Genomic DNA, 15,429 nt, shown 5'->3' on the forward strand with positions numbered 1-15,429 from the left:
AAAATGGCACCACCCAGCCACCCAGTCTGTTCTTCCAGATCAGCAATTGTGCACCGGTCCTCCGTCTTCAGCTCTCTTCCACTCTCCGCTTTTCCACTCTCCGTGACCAGGCCCCAGGCAGTACCTCTCTCCCAAGTTTTGTCTCAGATGCGGCTGTTTTCTCTGGCCCCTTACTTCCGAAGGACTGCGGCTTTGACCCACTCTGCCCCTCTGCGGGAGGGTCTCACCGAACAATGGCCGAATGAGCAATGGCCGAATGTCGGCTGCACCCAGGACGCCCGCTGGACCCTGCTGTTCCCAGTGCCCCGAGACTGTGGCCAGATGCCAGCCCACCCCCCCCAAAAAATCGTGAGACAGTGTAGCCTCAGCATTTCAGGGACCATGGAAAATTGCAACACACATCTGGCACCAGACTTCACCCTCAACAACCTTGCCCCAGCACCAGCGAATGTGGCTGCCTTCCGGGTTCTGCTGGGACCAGATGGCTTCAACAGTCTCTACCAAATGTCCTTCCAGCAGTGGAACCGCTTTTCCCCGTGTGGCCTGAGAACCTCCTGGACCCCGCTCAGCTCCTGGGGATTCACCTTTCCCACCAGAGCACCACCAGGTATGGAGCTGTGGAGTTGCAGCCTTTGCGCTCCCCTTGTTTACAGTCTTAATGGAATTTAAACCCTCTCCTTTCTCCTTTTTCCCTTTTTAGTTTAGTCCCTGCAGCTGTTTCGAATTTTCCACTTTCTCTCCAGCTCCTTTCGGGGAGGGGTGCTTTCCCCGTATGCTCCCCCCTCCCCAGTCTCTGTCCTCTCACTGCCCGCAAAAGGTGTTCCCTACCTTTTGGGGCTTCTTGCTCCCCAAGTTCAGCTCTTCGTGTCGTATACCTGCTGAATTCTGTGGTTCAGGTTGTGTAGATTGTTGTGTTAATCTTCCAATCGGTTTTCTAGGTGTGTAGGATGGTTTAGTGTTGGTCTGGCTGCACTTCATGGACACGAGACACACAAAAAGCTTCCATGCTCTTCCGCCATCTTGGCTCCTCCCCTTTTCTAACTTCCATTAATATTATTGTCTTTGAACCATAGGTAATCTAGAAGTGTATTACTTGTTCCAAATATTTTATAATTTTTTTCCCTATTAAAGGGTTTATTTTCTTCTTTATGCTTAGAAACAAAGAACTGACCTCACCCTCTCCCCCCACTTCCCACCTCAGCCTTTCCTGTTGAAGGAAAAGGAGGAAGAGTGATGGCAGGGGTGTTGGGGGGGTGTTGAATGTGAGAGTTCTTTCTCCCCACTTTGCCTACGGTCACTCCCCTTTTCAGCATCCCCCTCCAAAAAATATAGATTTGAACATGACTTGCCACCCATAGTGGGGTTGGGGAAACATAGCCAGAGTCAAAAAAGTAATATCCATTCTCAACAAAAAATGGGTTCAGAGAGTGTCTGGCTGAAACTCGTAAGGGAGGGAGGTGGGGAGAAGGATAGCTGAGGAAGCTGCTGAGTGGAGGGAGGGCAGAGAGCCTGGGACCCTCCTTCTCCCTGCACCAGCCGCCCCTTCTTTGCAGCTCCCTTCTAGCAGAACTGGTCCTCATCTTTCATCCCCTCCCGTGGCTGCTGGGCAAAGTCCTCAAACACGATGTCATCGTCTGTGGCATAGTTGGTTTCAAATTCAATGAGGTTGGTGTCCACAGGGGCATCAGCTTCAGGCGTGGCTGTCTGGGGCCCAGGGAGGGTGATGTGTTCATGGGGCTTGGGGTGTATAAGAACAAAAGGCACATCAATGGAGACATCCCCACCACGAGACACCACTAGCTTCACCCTGACCCTGTAGAACCCCAGGATTCCCAGCACCTCCTCTTTGGCACCCTCCTTCACGATGGTGCTGGAATCCAGTTTGGTGTCCTTGTGCTTGAGCCTCCCATCCAGGCCAAGACCGCGCTTCTTCCAGTTGTTGCTGAGCAGTGGTGTGATATACACCTTCCGAAGGTGGAACCGGGTGACACCTGGTCATCTTGCTCAATCTGAGCCACAGGACACTTGTACTGGGCAGTGCTGAGAGGCAGATGTTGGCGTGCTGTTTCACAGAGACTTTGGTCTTCTTGACAGTCTTGGTGGAATTGGTGACAGGGACGTTGATGTTGAGGGGCTCCCCTTGGTTGTATAGCTCTTCATCCAGGGAAGCCTCAGGTGCAGGGAGCAGTCAGACATAAAGTGAAGTGTGGTTTCTACTGAAATCTGAGTGCCTGGTTTCTTTGGTGGAAATTGCACCTTTTGGATCACCAGACACACCAAGTTCCTTCTGTGGCTTTTCCTTTTCTAGTGACTTAGCACAGAGGCTCGAATCTCAAAGTCTTCCCCACAAGCCTTCCTTGTGTCCTCTGGGTCTGGCTACAGTGTGACAAAGCAGGGCAGATTCTGGGGTATTATATCCAGGTCCTCAAAGTCATAGCAGAAGGCATCGGTGAGGGTCGCAAACATTTTTTGGTCCTTCAAGTAGTCAGGGTCCATAAGCACCACATCATCACTTTGTCCAGGGTGGTCTGCAAAGTCCCACTTGCCTAAGTACATGCTGAGCTTGCAGTTAGGGCTCAACTTCTTGGAGACCCTGGTGCCAGGTTTCTCCCCATGGTGCTCACATCAGGTGCCCCAGGGGTTCCCGGGTCCCTGGCTCCTAGTCTCCCAGCTTGCTGCCAAGTTCTTGCTCCTCCCCAACCATTGCCTATGCATGCCCTCTGCTTCCAAATATATATACAATAAAACCTTGGTTTGCCATCATAATTTGTTCCAGAAACATGCTTGTAATCCAAAGCACTTGTATGTCAAAGTAAATTTCCCCATAAGAAATAATGGAAAACTCAGATGAGTCATTTCACAACCCAAATATATTCATATAAAAATGATTTACAATACTGTAATATAATACAAAATCATAAAAAAATACAAAATATAGAGAAAAATAAACAAATTAACCTGCACTTACGTTTGAAACCCTTCACGACCAGTGTGGGGGAGACAAGAGAGAGGAGGGTCATTTTGTAGGACGACTTCACTAATGGAATCACTGCTATCTATTGGTTCAATAGAATCTTTTTCTTTTTGTGCAACTTTAAACAAGAAACCTATCCACTGACACTTACTTTTGCCTCCTTTTGAGGATTTCATGGAAATGAGACATTGCATTATTATTTACCAGATTCATCGCTTGCATTGTTATAGCCTTATTTGGGTGGTGCTTTTCTACAACATTTTGCACCGTTTCCCATATTACATATCTCCCTAATCTCATTTGAAGTGAGGTATTCCCCTGCCTTTTTCTCCTCCTCCTCTGCAGATGAGATGAAGACATAGACTTCTTATAAAATCTTGCAATTTTGGCCACTCGCATACCTTGTTCGTACTTATCGATGATTTCTTTCTTAACTTCCACAGTAATCATCTCCTTCTTACCACCTTTCTTTTTCAATATTTTCCTGCATGGCGGCTATTGTATATGCTCGCATGCATGTTGACTACAGTGCAGAATTAATAAAATCATGCTATAAAGTGTATTTAATGTACCTGGCAATAAAGCAGCAGAGGAAAGGGTCTGTGTCTGCAGGCAGCTTGACCTAGAATGAAGCAAAGCATTCCTAAGCTTACACTTGTATGGAAAAGCAAAGGACTGTTCATAGGTGCTTTCAAGTGACAAAAAATACACTAATGCCAGTTGTGGGCACCTTCCAACGTTCTGAAATATCACTGATTTCTGTCAAACACCACGGCCTGAGGCCCAGCATCTGAGCATAGGAGACAGTCACCCACAATCCCTCAGGGAGAGAGAGAGAGAGAGAAGAACCATTGGCTCAGGTGTGATCATGTGACATTTGGCATCACATGCTACTCGTATTGCAGGACATCACTTGTTTATTAACATTTATTAGAAATGTTCGCTTGTCTTGTGGAATACTCGCAGAACAAATTACTTGCAATCCAAGATTTTACTGTGAGATACATATGTGTGTGTGTGTGTGTATGTGTGTGTGTGTATGTGTATAGTTATACATAACTATGTAACTGTGATATATATATATATATATATATATATATATATATAGTTTAAAAAAACATATATATGTTTTAATTTTAGAGAAAAAGAAGGTGGGGGAGTGGGAGAGAGAGGCAGACCTTGATCCCATGACCCTGGGTTCACAACCACAGCCAAAATCAAGAGTCACTCACCTAACCAATTGAGCCACCCAGGCACACTGCTTCCAAATATTTCAGAATACATATGCATAGCTAAATTCCACTACTGTTTGGGATTATATTTATATATCTCCATCCCTTTAAACCATTGAGACTTGCATTATGACTCAACATATGATCATTTACCAATATATGGTAAATGTTTCACATGTACTTGAAAAGTGTGTATAAAGAAGTTTTGTAATCTTTTATCTATTTTAATTAGATCAAATTTATTAAAAGCAACCTTCAAATCTTCGATATCTTTACTGAGTTGCCTGTTCTATCGGTTACTATTGAGAAGTGCTTTAAAACCTCCCAACAGCTTTACCCATCTCTTGAGTTCTGGCTCTCTTCAACATCCTACTAACTTTTGTCTCCCGAGCACTGTGAAGTAGAAAAAAGCTCTGATCTGCTGCTTTTCATTAGGACTCTGGCCTGCAGCACTTATATATCAGAAAATTCCTTAGAAGGAAAAGTAGTAGAGAATTTCTCTTACTGCAGCAGATTTTCCTTTTCTCAGGTTTCTTCATTGTTAAAGTATTTCTTGCCCTGATTATTCTTTTTTTTTTCTTTTAAAATTAAAGTTTGCTTAGTTTTGACAGAGAGAGAGCAATCGAGGGAGGGGCAGAGAGAGAGGGATACAGAATCCCAAGCAGACTTCCCTCTGCCAACGTAGAGCCTGATGTGGGGCTCAAACTCATGAACCATGAGATCTTGACCTGAGCCAAAGTCAAGAGTCTGACGCTTGACAGACTGAGCCACCCAGGTGCCCCTATTCTCTTTTTAATTTCAACATTTAGAGTTGCTTTTCTAGGAGGTTTGTTTTGATAGGAAATACTCTGCCAGAGAGAGAGAATCAAAGCTCACATATGCATAGTTTCTGATTGGTAAAGTAATACCTCTGTTTTGCAGAAATTTGGAAAGTCAGAAAAGTAAAAAAAAAAAAATTAAAAAATCTTCCACCATCTTCACCTGGCTAATTCCTAGTCATCTTTCTGTTTTCTACCTCATTTAACTTTTTCAGTTATATTAAACCCATTTATATTAACCATTTATATTAAATTTATATTTATATTAAATTAGATGCTATTCATAGCACCTTGTATTTTTTGTTGTTGTTGTTGTTTACACTTTTCACAATGTGTTAGTATAGATTTATTTCTGTATTTATTTGATTGGCACTTGTCTCTTTCACTAGATTATTAGTTCTAGTGTTGCAAGGACCACGTCTACTTCTCTCTGTAAACATGTTATCTATTATGGACTATTTGATATGTATGAAATATGCTTTTTGAGCAGTATTTCTTTTTTGTGTGCATATATGTGTATGCTTTCAATTAATATTCTATTCTGCATGTAATCTCTATGTGTATTTTCCCATTTTCTGTATTTTAAAAATTCGTTTGATGACATATCATATACATTTCTCCATAGGAAGACTGTCTTCTAATACTAGCTCAGTCACCAACTATTTGGCCTTGGACATATCAGTTAATATTTATAGGGCTCAGTTTCCTCATCAGTAAAATAAGGAAATGATAATCGCCTTAACTACTCATTTGGAGAATTGTCAAAAGTAAATGAGCCCCACTGATATGCAAGGAAATTGTGGCATAAAAGATACAGAACATGAAATAGTTAAACAAGGATGCATTAAACTGTTGCTACCATTGTTGCTTGATGGATTGTCTACAAAAAGACCATTGGGACCATAAGTGATATGAAAGAGCCATGTTTACCTCATATCTCTAGGGAAGATGTAACACTTTCTATTGACCACATAAATGGAGAAGCTCTTCACACATAGAATGTTTACATCATGGCAGAGGGATAAGTATCATAGAGCAATTAGGTAAGAAAACAACATAGAGCTAAAACAAGATGCAGCTATTTCCATTACAGAAAAGTAGGCAATTAGCTTTTTGTAGAGCACTTTAGCGGGTGGCAAACATCTGCAGAAATGTAATAAACACTCAGTTGCTTCTAAGTAAGTGCATGAGCAAAAAGAAATAATTGCAGTTATTAATAAGGGATGAGAAGAAAACAATCTCTCCCATCTTAGAAGATTGGAAAGAAAATCACCATGAGACAAACCCAGATGACATGAGATCATTTTTTCTAACTATCCTGGGTTATCAGCAGGCGTTATGAGAATCTTATCAATGTATGTTTTTCCAGGTTAGTTAATTCTTTCATTAAATTTATTTGTTTTTCTCTTTTTGGTATAATATACATATGGCAACATTATCACTACTGAATATTGCTTCAATCATTTCCACAAATATTTGCTTTCTTGATAAATTCTTGAGATTAAATTAATACCTTCAAGTATTGCTATATGTGATACCTGGATGGGTAGACCCTGCTAACCATTTGAGTGAAGGTTTTAGAACTCAGAGTTTGCAAAACGAGGTGAACAGTACTACCTACGTAATGCTCTATCTCAAGAATGATCTTCCCAGATGAACTTTGCATTATTTCTTTTGAAGAATAAAAGTAAAAAGCACTATATAATTGCAAGGCATCAATATAGAAACACCCCCAGAGTACATAGATTCCTTGTCTCAATAATAGAAATGGCACTTTCCCTTAATGTTCAGGGAAAATTCTAGCATTCTCCCAATAAGTGAAACTTTGTTATTCTAAGTTTCTTTTGTTTGGAAAATGTTGCATTACTCGGGAACTAGAATCACTTCATCAGAGAATTTAGAAATAAATATACTTCCCAAATGCTTGTTCGTTTAAATTCTATCTGGCAAAGTGGCCATTTAATCAACAGAGTGAGAAAAATAGAGATTTAATCTATAGCTTAATTGGGCTAGCAACTAATGAATGTTTCAGCTTCTTCTAGCTCCTTCTAGCTGAATGTAGGAGCTAGAAGAAGCTGAAACATTCATTAGTCTGTGGTTTCTCCAATTTTATAAATGATTATTGGTGACTAATGAAGCAATCCTCTACCTCCTCTGTACCATTTGTGGAAACAGAAGCACAGAAAATCCTCTGCTTTTATACTGCCATGCTAAGGTGACTCCATTTGTTAAAGATGCCAAGGGCACACAATTACTCCTGTTCATTAATTACTAGTTAAATCAGCTTTACTACCATCAGAAACTAAGAAAGTTATGAGAAATGTCAAGGTAGTAAAATATGGAAGTACATTTGCAACTGTGAATTATTCAGAACTCAAGACAGACAATTTATTACTACTTGTTGCTATAATAAATCCTCACTAATGGAACCCTATTAATTAGGAGTTTGGGATGATTTGGAGCCTTGGCTGAGATCTGTCCTTTTATTTATTAGAAAGACATTTGGAAAGCAAGTTAGTAGTCAAGCAATAAGGACAATATATATTTTTTAAAGTCCAGGCTCTCTGCTGCCCTTCTTTATTAATAAATAATAAATGCCATTGTTGCATTTTTTGACCTAGTAAAAGAGGAGGATGCAAAGACAAGTTTTGTCACACATGAAACCATAGCAATAAAGCCTGTAGACCACTGAAAAGAAGAAGAGGAGATGAAAAATTTAAGGAAATAATGGGCAAGAGATGAGTCATGAGCTACGCTCATGAGTGGTGTGCTGGTAAATGTTTAATAATTGTAGCATCTTCCAATTTCTGTGGTGTAAATACTCATGTTATGGACAATTTCAAGCTACCAATCGGATATTATTGAGTACAGAGGTAGAAAGAGAAAATATACATAAATAACCTCAAGGGCATAAGTATTATTAAAGTCTATTTTACTACTAAAATGCTGATAAAGTTAGTAAAAATGTATTAAGATGATAAGGATGTGATGATTTGGAGTATTTATTGCTTTTGTTTTTAATTAATTTAAACCTAAATTCATATAATTTAATTTAAAATAAAGTCTGGTTTTAACAACTAGCTGGCAGCATTCCTAAACTTTCATGAGCTGGTATATATAAGTTGGCTCTAGTATACCATTACATCTTGGTAACACACTCTGTCTCCCAGAGTTGAAACCTAGGGTGCAGCAAAATATATCCAACCAAATTGTGAGTCCAAATAAGTATTGGACTTTGAACTATGATACCTTGGACATAGATGGAAACGATTATAAAGCTTTCAGAGAAGCCCTGAATTCAGAATGGTGTCACAAACAATATGGCAGGCCAACAAGAAAGCAGGAATATTGCAGGAAGTAAATGGACCAGGGATAATTTTCCTAATTGTGGGAAGCCTATTTGTCATATCCTCAGCTCTTGTGTGCCTATTGAGAAAACTCTGATAGAACAGGAAAGGCCTTGATTAGATGCTATGGCAAGGAACACATGTTTCATGGTGGGTGTCAGCATAAAGCCTCTAAAGACCAAATAGAAAGACTCGTTCAAAATGAATGCCAGTTGTAGATGCTGAGCAAGTCATTAGGACAAAGCCCATTACCGTGGCAGCCAACGTGGCGTGAAATGACAGTCTGTGGATTCGAGGCCCCATCCCACCACCTCTATGAGTGTTTGGATGAATCTGAAAACAGAGAAGGTAGAAAAGAAACCCTATGACAGACCAAAAGATAAAACTGATAGGAATTTAAATTTTGAGCTGACTGAATATTTACCTTGAATAATAATATTAATTTGAAAGTTCAAAATATTTTTCTTCAGTCATTGAGTTAGGGTCAGGAAGGCAAGAAGAACTCACAGAAAACAAAGTTACATTTTTGAGGTACATCTGAGTTCTACCAGGTAAAAATACCAATTCCACTATAGTCAGTACACCCTTGTAAGGAGACCGTTTCTTATTTTAAGAAAATTTTCAAAAATCTCTCTATAATCTTAAAAATCTTTCCATAATCTATTTCTTAAAATAACTTCTAAATTGTGTTTCACTCCCAAATACATTTCTAGCTAAGGTTTTTACATTAAGTTTCTTTCTCGTGTTTACAAAAGCCTTCAGAAATCTCATGTTTATGGTTTCAGGCATTCCCAGAGCAGTGTTTCTAAATCTGAGCTTTCAGTTCTCCTGATTTACAGCCTTGAGGTCACCATTTATTTCTTCCTTTCCCCAGACCTATATGCCCAGTCAACAGGCCCTTTCAACTCTGCCTTCATGGGCTTTCTTATATCTCTTTATTCCTTCTGATTCCTCCTGTCTTATCTAGAATCCAGGCTCCTTCCACCTCATGTTTAAGTAACTATGATAGTCTCCTAGCTGATCTCTCTACTTTCAGCCCCTTCTAAAAGTTATGTTGGCGTTGTTTCCTAGTACCCTCTGTTTATCATATCCACACTCTTGCTCTTAATCCACAATAACTCTCTTATGTTGAGTCTAAATGCTCAGCTTGATAATCGCCCTTTTCCATCAGCCAGCTGGTTTTTAACAGAGTGTTGTAATTCTTTCCTACCACAAACTGTTCTCACAGCAAGCAACTTGCCTTTCTGTTATACTCGTCAACTTTCCACTTGTCTGCTCATTTCTCCATCCTCCCCTGCCCTTGTCCTAAAATCTCTTCAACCCCCTCATGAAAAACCTATATGCTCTCAGCCAAATCCCATCTCGTACTCTAAACTTTCCTCACCTCTCCAGCCCCTAGGCCAAGTTCCAGATTAGAGTATCTATAAGGCTATAATCTGCATCACAGAAAATGCCATTGATTAGACATTTTCTTGGTCTGCTCATTATGTCTCATGTATCAAACCAGATTGTAAAGTACTTAAGAACAGTTTAGATCTTCTCCTTGTATATTCTTCATAACACTTAGCATAATATTGGGCTTGTGTGTTGGTACTTAAAAAAAATTTTTTTTTTGAAAAGCCATTTATTTATTTATATCCATTAAGCAAATCTTATTTCCTTGGTTTATTGCAATATACATTTGGGGAATAAAATTCCATTCCTTTAAGGATACTTCATTAATTGAAACTAGCCTTTTTCCAATCCATCTAAACCGAGATGTTTACTTGCCTATGGCAATTTTTAAACATAATCTACATGTATGTGCTATGGATTAGTATGAAGTAGTTTATTTTTTGCGAGTCTGTTTTAGTCAATATACTTGATTATATCATAGAAAAATAAAACCACTGACCCATCACCAACCTATCAACCATCCCTTTAGTTATTTAGCAATGCAGGATTGGGTAGTAACTGGTTTATTTATTCATTTATTTGGCAAATGTGAATCAGACACTTGTTTTGTGTTAGGCATGAGTCTAGGACCTAGGTAGGTGGCAATGTACATATGACCCCTTCTTTCAAAAGCTTAGAGTCTTTTAAGAAGATAAACAATAAACAATAATGAAAAAACAAGTTAAAATACTATGGAGGCAGTGAAGCAGTGTGGGTAGAAGAGCAAGTTCTGAAGTTGGTCGGCTTGAGTGGACCATGGATGGGCTCACAGCCTTCTAACTGTGTGATATTGACAAATTTCTTAACCTTACCAAGACTCACTGTCTTCATTTGTAAACGTGGAATAAATGTAGTCATCACAAGAATCAAATTTAAAAACTTAATGTAAATTACTAGAATTTAGACAGTCATCTAAAGTACTAATAGTAAGTATGTATAGATAAATTTGTAATTTTATTATAATCACAAATATTAACAGTGTAATGAAGGCAAGATACAGGTTGGCAGTGCAGGGGCAGAGTCTGGAATCAGGAAGGTTTCCCTTGGGAGGTGAGAAAGAGAGTGGGATTGGAGGTTGAACTAATCCACAGAAGAAGATAGAATTTTAGAAGAAAGGCAAGACTTACGGTCTAGAAGAAGAGACGGGGTGGGAGTGCAGGAAAGAACACCAACTTCTATTTCTTGACCTTCTGGTACACTTGGTAAGCAGCAGCTACCACTGGTGAAAGATTAAAAGAGAGCCTGGTTTTATTAAGGACAACAGATAAAGAAAGTGTTAAGGCCACAACTGGGCTTGTTTCAAGTGCAACTTATTTCACCAACATAAGGATGGATCTTTGACTATAATGTATCAAAGAGTAATGGAGCAGGAAATGGGTCAGTCTTCAGGCAAACAATTAACCAAGCTTAGTGTCATTTGCAAAAATAAATGGGTTGAATAATTTTCATGTTGACACTCCCATCTTATGATTTACGGGTGCCTTGTTTTTCTCTTAGTTTGTGACATTACAGATATTACAAATAACTATTCACTTATGTTAAAGAAATTTTTTGTTCTTGGCCTTTGTAAGCTTGTAGAGGGCTTCATAATAACGCATTAGGCTTTTAAAATAGAAGGTCTTGAATTTGGCTGATGTATTTTAAGTTCCTGATTTATAAAGCTCTTCTGGGAACAATGCAACTGGTTACTGAACTAGACATGACTGTTAGTATTTAGTGTGTCTGCTGTCTAGAGTGTGGGGGTAGCAATAGCAATGGGTGACCTGCCATATCCCCTTAGCTCACCCCTACACACTGAAGCCTGCTTAATGAAATCTCTGCTACTCCCCACCTGAGGCTCGTTAATGACCCTGGGAAGTTTCAGCCTATGCAAAAGTCAAGCCAGAAATGCCAGGGAGTTAATGCTGCTGGAGTAGCCCTCAGCCTTGGACAGTTGGGGATTTGGTAGAAAGATGCCCACACTTTCACACGTTCTCTCTCCTCAGATGGAATAAGTCTGAGATGTATTCCATATTGTCTCTTCGAACTCTGTAGTGGAATTAAGTGTCCCAGATCCTGTCTGCTCCTGACTGAATCAGGAATTTTCCTCTGACAGATCTCCCTTCTTTTTGTTAATGGTTCCCATAGACATATATCCATGCTCCCATTTCTCCAATTTCAAAAACAAACCAAAATAAAACAATTACCCTCATTTCAACCTCCAACTACCCTGCATTACTATGCTTATTTTTTCAGCAAAACTGAAAGTCCCCTATTTTTATGCCAGTTTTTCTTTTTTTTTTTTTTTTTTATCATTTAATCTTTTCTGGTTTTTGACAGATACAATGACTTAAAAAAAATAAACAAGCACAAAAACTGTGTCTAAAAAAAGTCTAGAAACTTTTTCACCAGATTTAAAACTGAAAATATTTTACCATAGATGTTAACATATTTTTTCTGTAAATCACTGTGTTTCTACCAAATCACAAAACTTGATATGACTTCTAAAAAGTGAAGAACAACACCAGGGATGATTCTCACAAGCAAAAAATTAAATTACTTTAATTCTCCTGATCACTTTATAACATATTTGTAGTATCATTCAAATCTTGATTTAAATTCCTATTAATGTATTATGAAAAGAAATGAAAGAAGGATGAAAAGAAAGAAAACAAATTTGAAAACGATTATTTTTACATTGTCTTGCAGAGCCTCAGGACCCAAAGGAGAACCATAAAGTCAAATTTTATAAATTTATTTATTCTATATGGAATGAGAAAGGATTCTAACCTTTATTCAAATTTTTTTTTTAGATTCAAATTTCAGCATTGTAGTACTTTCGTGATTTTTTGTTTGTTTGTCTTTTAGGTTTTTTGTATGTTTATTTATTTTTGAGAGAGACAGAGAGAGAGAGAGAGAGAGGTGCAGAGAGAGGGGAAGACACAGAATCTGAAGCAGGCTCCAGGCTTCGAGTTGTCAGCACAGTCTTGTCACGGGGCTTGAACTCAAGATCATGACCTGAGCCCAAGCTGGATGCTCAATCAATTGACCCACCCAGGTGCCCCAGTAGTTTCATGGTTTTATTTAATGTGTTTATTAGCTAAAACATGAGGCAGTCACATTTAAATGAAAATAGCAAGCTTATATACTATCACAGAAAGAGCTTCAGACTACAAGGCTCTTTTCCAAACGTTAGACCTTGGGACCCAATTATTTAAATGCCTGTTGCTGTAGTTTGGGAATAATAGCACTGAGCCTAGATGGTTTTTGTGAAAATTATTTAAGATAATGTCAAAGAGTTTCCTAACAGAACTAAAGTGCAGTTCAACCAACTGTAATGTAATAGCCTGAAGTTAATCAAAACTCAAATGCAGTTGACCTTGAACAACATGGGTTTGAACTGCATGGGCCACTTATACACACATTTTTTTCAATAAATATATTGTCAAGTTTTTCGGAGATTTTTCTCTTACAATTTTCTTAATATAATTTTCTTTTCTCTAGTTTACTTTGTTGCAAGAATATAACATATATATAACATACAACATACATGTTAATTGACTATTGATGTTATTAGTAGGGCTTCCGGTCAAAGGTCAACAGTAGGCCATGAGTCGTTAAGTTTTTGGGGAATCAAAAGTTATATACAGATTTTTGACTGCGTGGGGGTTTGGCATCTAACTCCATGTTGTTCAAGGGTAAACTGTAATTTTTAAAAACTATTATCTACTTTGATTTCCAGCAATAACTCAAAAAGTTGAAAACAGAGAAATACACAACTAAAACCCAGCCATATCACAGAAGATTATACAAATTTTTGGAAAGCTCACAAGGGATCTTTTCATATTAAACAGGTTTTAAAGCTAGAGACTTGTTGCATGAAAGTAACCACATCTACACACATACAAGGAGATTAACCAAGATGTTCATGGGTTTTAGTTCTGTAATAAAGAACTGGACTCTGGGTCATTATCACAGCTGAGAAATTACATCCTAAAAACTTGAAAAAAAGAATGTAATAAGTTGGTGTTGCCTTTAGGGGATATTGCTCTAATGGACTTGAAAAAATTAACTTCCTCAACTTAAAAATTATTAAGTTAAACATTTGATGAAATTTTAATAAAAGATATGAATCCCACCATAGCTCTTCTTGATGGAAAAAAACAAAGGATAAAAAGGTTTAATTGTCCAAGGCTGAACTAAATACCTAGCTTATTTTATCCTGTTCCTTGGTATTTATATAGATTTCCAGAGTTTCTTATGTTTATTCCATCATCAGTGTAAACAATGATGTCTAGGCTGTTAACAGGTTCAACTTTAGTTTTAAATCCTATTTTCAAGTCCAAAGCTATTAAATCTCCAGCTGTCCCAATTTTGAGCACTTGAAATTACAAGAAATCTTTTGCTTTCTGAGATACTAGCACTATTTTGCTACAGTAAAATTTAAACTGTTTCCAGTATGTTACCACCTTACATAAAACCATCAAACCCCTTGGCACAAACATTGAGACTCTAAATTACTAATTGCTTACATTGGGTGTTAGCTACAATTTTAGGAAAAAGAAATTTCTGTTTACTAATTAGTCCATTTCATTGGCCTGAGTCTATATTGGCACACACACACACACACACACACACACACACACACACAAAAGAAGAAGAAGAAGAAGAAGAAGAAGAAGAAGATTATCCAGTCCAGTTTCTAATATTTTCCATATGTCAAACCTATTAAGAATAGGGACACCATCAGGGGTGCTGTTGGCATTATGATGTGAGAGTTCTTCATTGAGTCAGAATGTCTTGTATGCATTGAGGGTTATTTGGCATCTCTGGCCTTGTACTCACTAAATGCCTGGGGCTGTCCCAGTCATTATGACAATCAAAAACCTCCTCCACATATTTCCAACTGTTCTCTGGAAGCAAATCACCCCCAGCTGAAAACCTAAACCTCAGAGGAAGAACTAATTTGTTTTTTGATGCATCTGTTTATTATCCACTTATAGATAACGATTTCTAGGTTATTCACAAGTTAAAGCCAAAGTTTTCTATAATTTAATTTTTTTCAAAAGTATCAGTCAGGCTAACATTTTTTTTTCTATTCTGCCACAAGCTTAAAATAAATTCTAGAACTCAAATATATTTTAAATTCTTAGTCTGGGCAAATGAAGTAGTTACCACGTGGTAGACTTACCAGGTGTGTGCACATGCACACACAACAACAACAACAACAACAACAACAACAACAACAACTTTGTGACTTGGTTACATAATTTTCTGCAGGAAAAAGATCCACAGCAAATTTTTGAGACTCTGGCTTATAAACATAATAATATCAAACTGCTTAATCAGCACTTTCAGACTTCCTCTTTTAGTAAATCCAGAATTGTTCACTAAAACAAAACAAACACCCCATGACTTCTCTAGTCTTGAACACCAGTCTTAAAGATAAACAGTATGAATAAGGAGAAACAGAATGAACATATGAAGCTATTAACAAGTTAGATATGACAAGACTGCACTTCAATTAGTAATGACAAGATAGTACATGAAGGTTTGCTTCCCAAATGCATAAATAAAATCTCCACTCACCTCACATAGACCTTATCACACAGTCATCTCATATTAGAGAGGATACGGTGTGTTAT

At 38.2% G+C, this 15,429-nt stretch overlaps 1 pseudogene; it reads right to left on the bottom strand.

Annotated features, from left to right (window-relative positions):
* Positions 1-1,560: 1,560 nt before the first annotated feature.
* LOC132682337 (beta-arrestin-2 pseudogene) lies at positions 1,561-2,196 on the bottom strand (annotated as a pseudogene).
* Positions 2,197-15,429: the final 13,233 nt, after the last annotated feature.

Source organism: Panthera onca, chromosome A1, assembly GCF_046562875.1.
Source record: "Panthera onca isolate mPanOnc1 chromosome A1, mPanOnc1 haplotype 2, whole genome shotgun sequence".
Lineage (NCBI taxonomy): Eukaryota > Metazoa > Chordata > Mammalia > Carnivora > Felidae > Panthera > Panthera onca.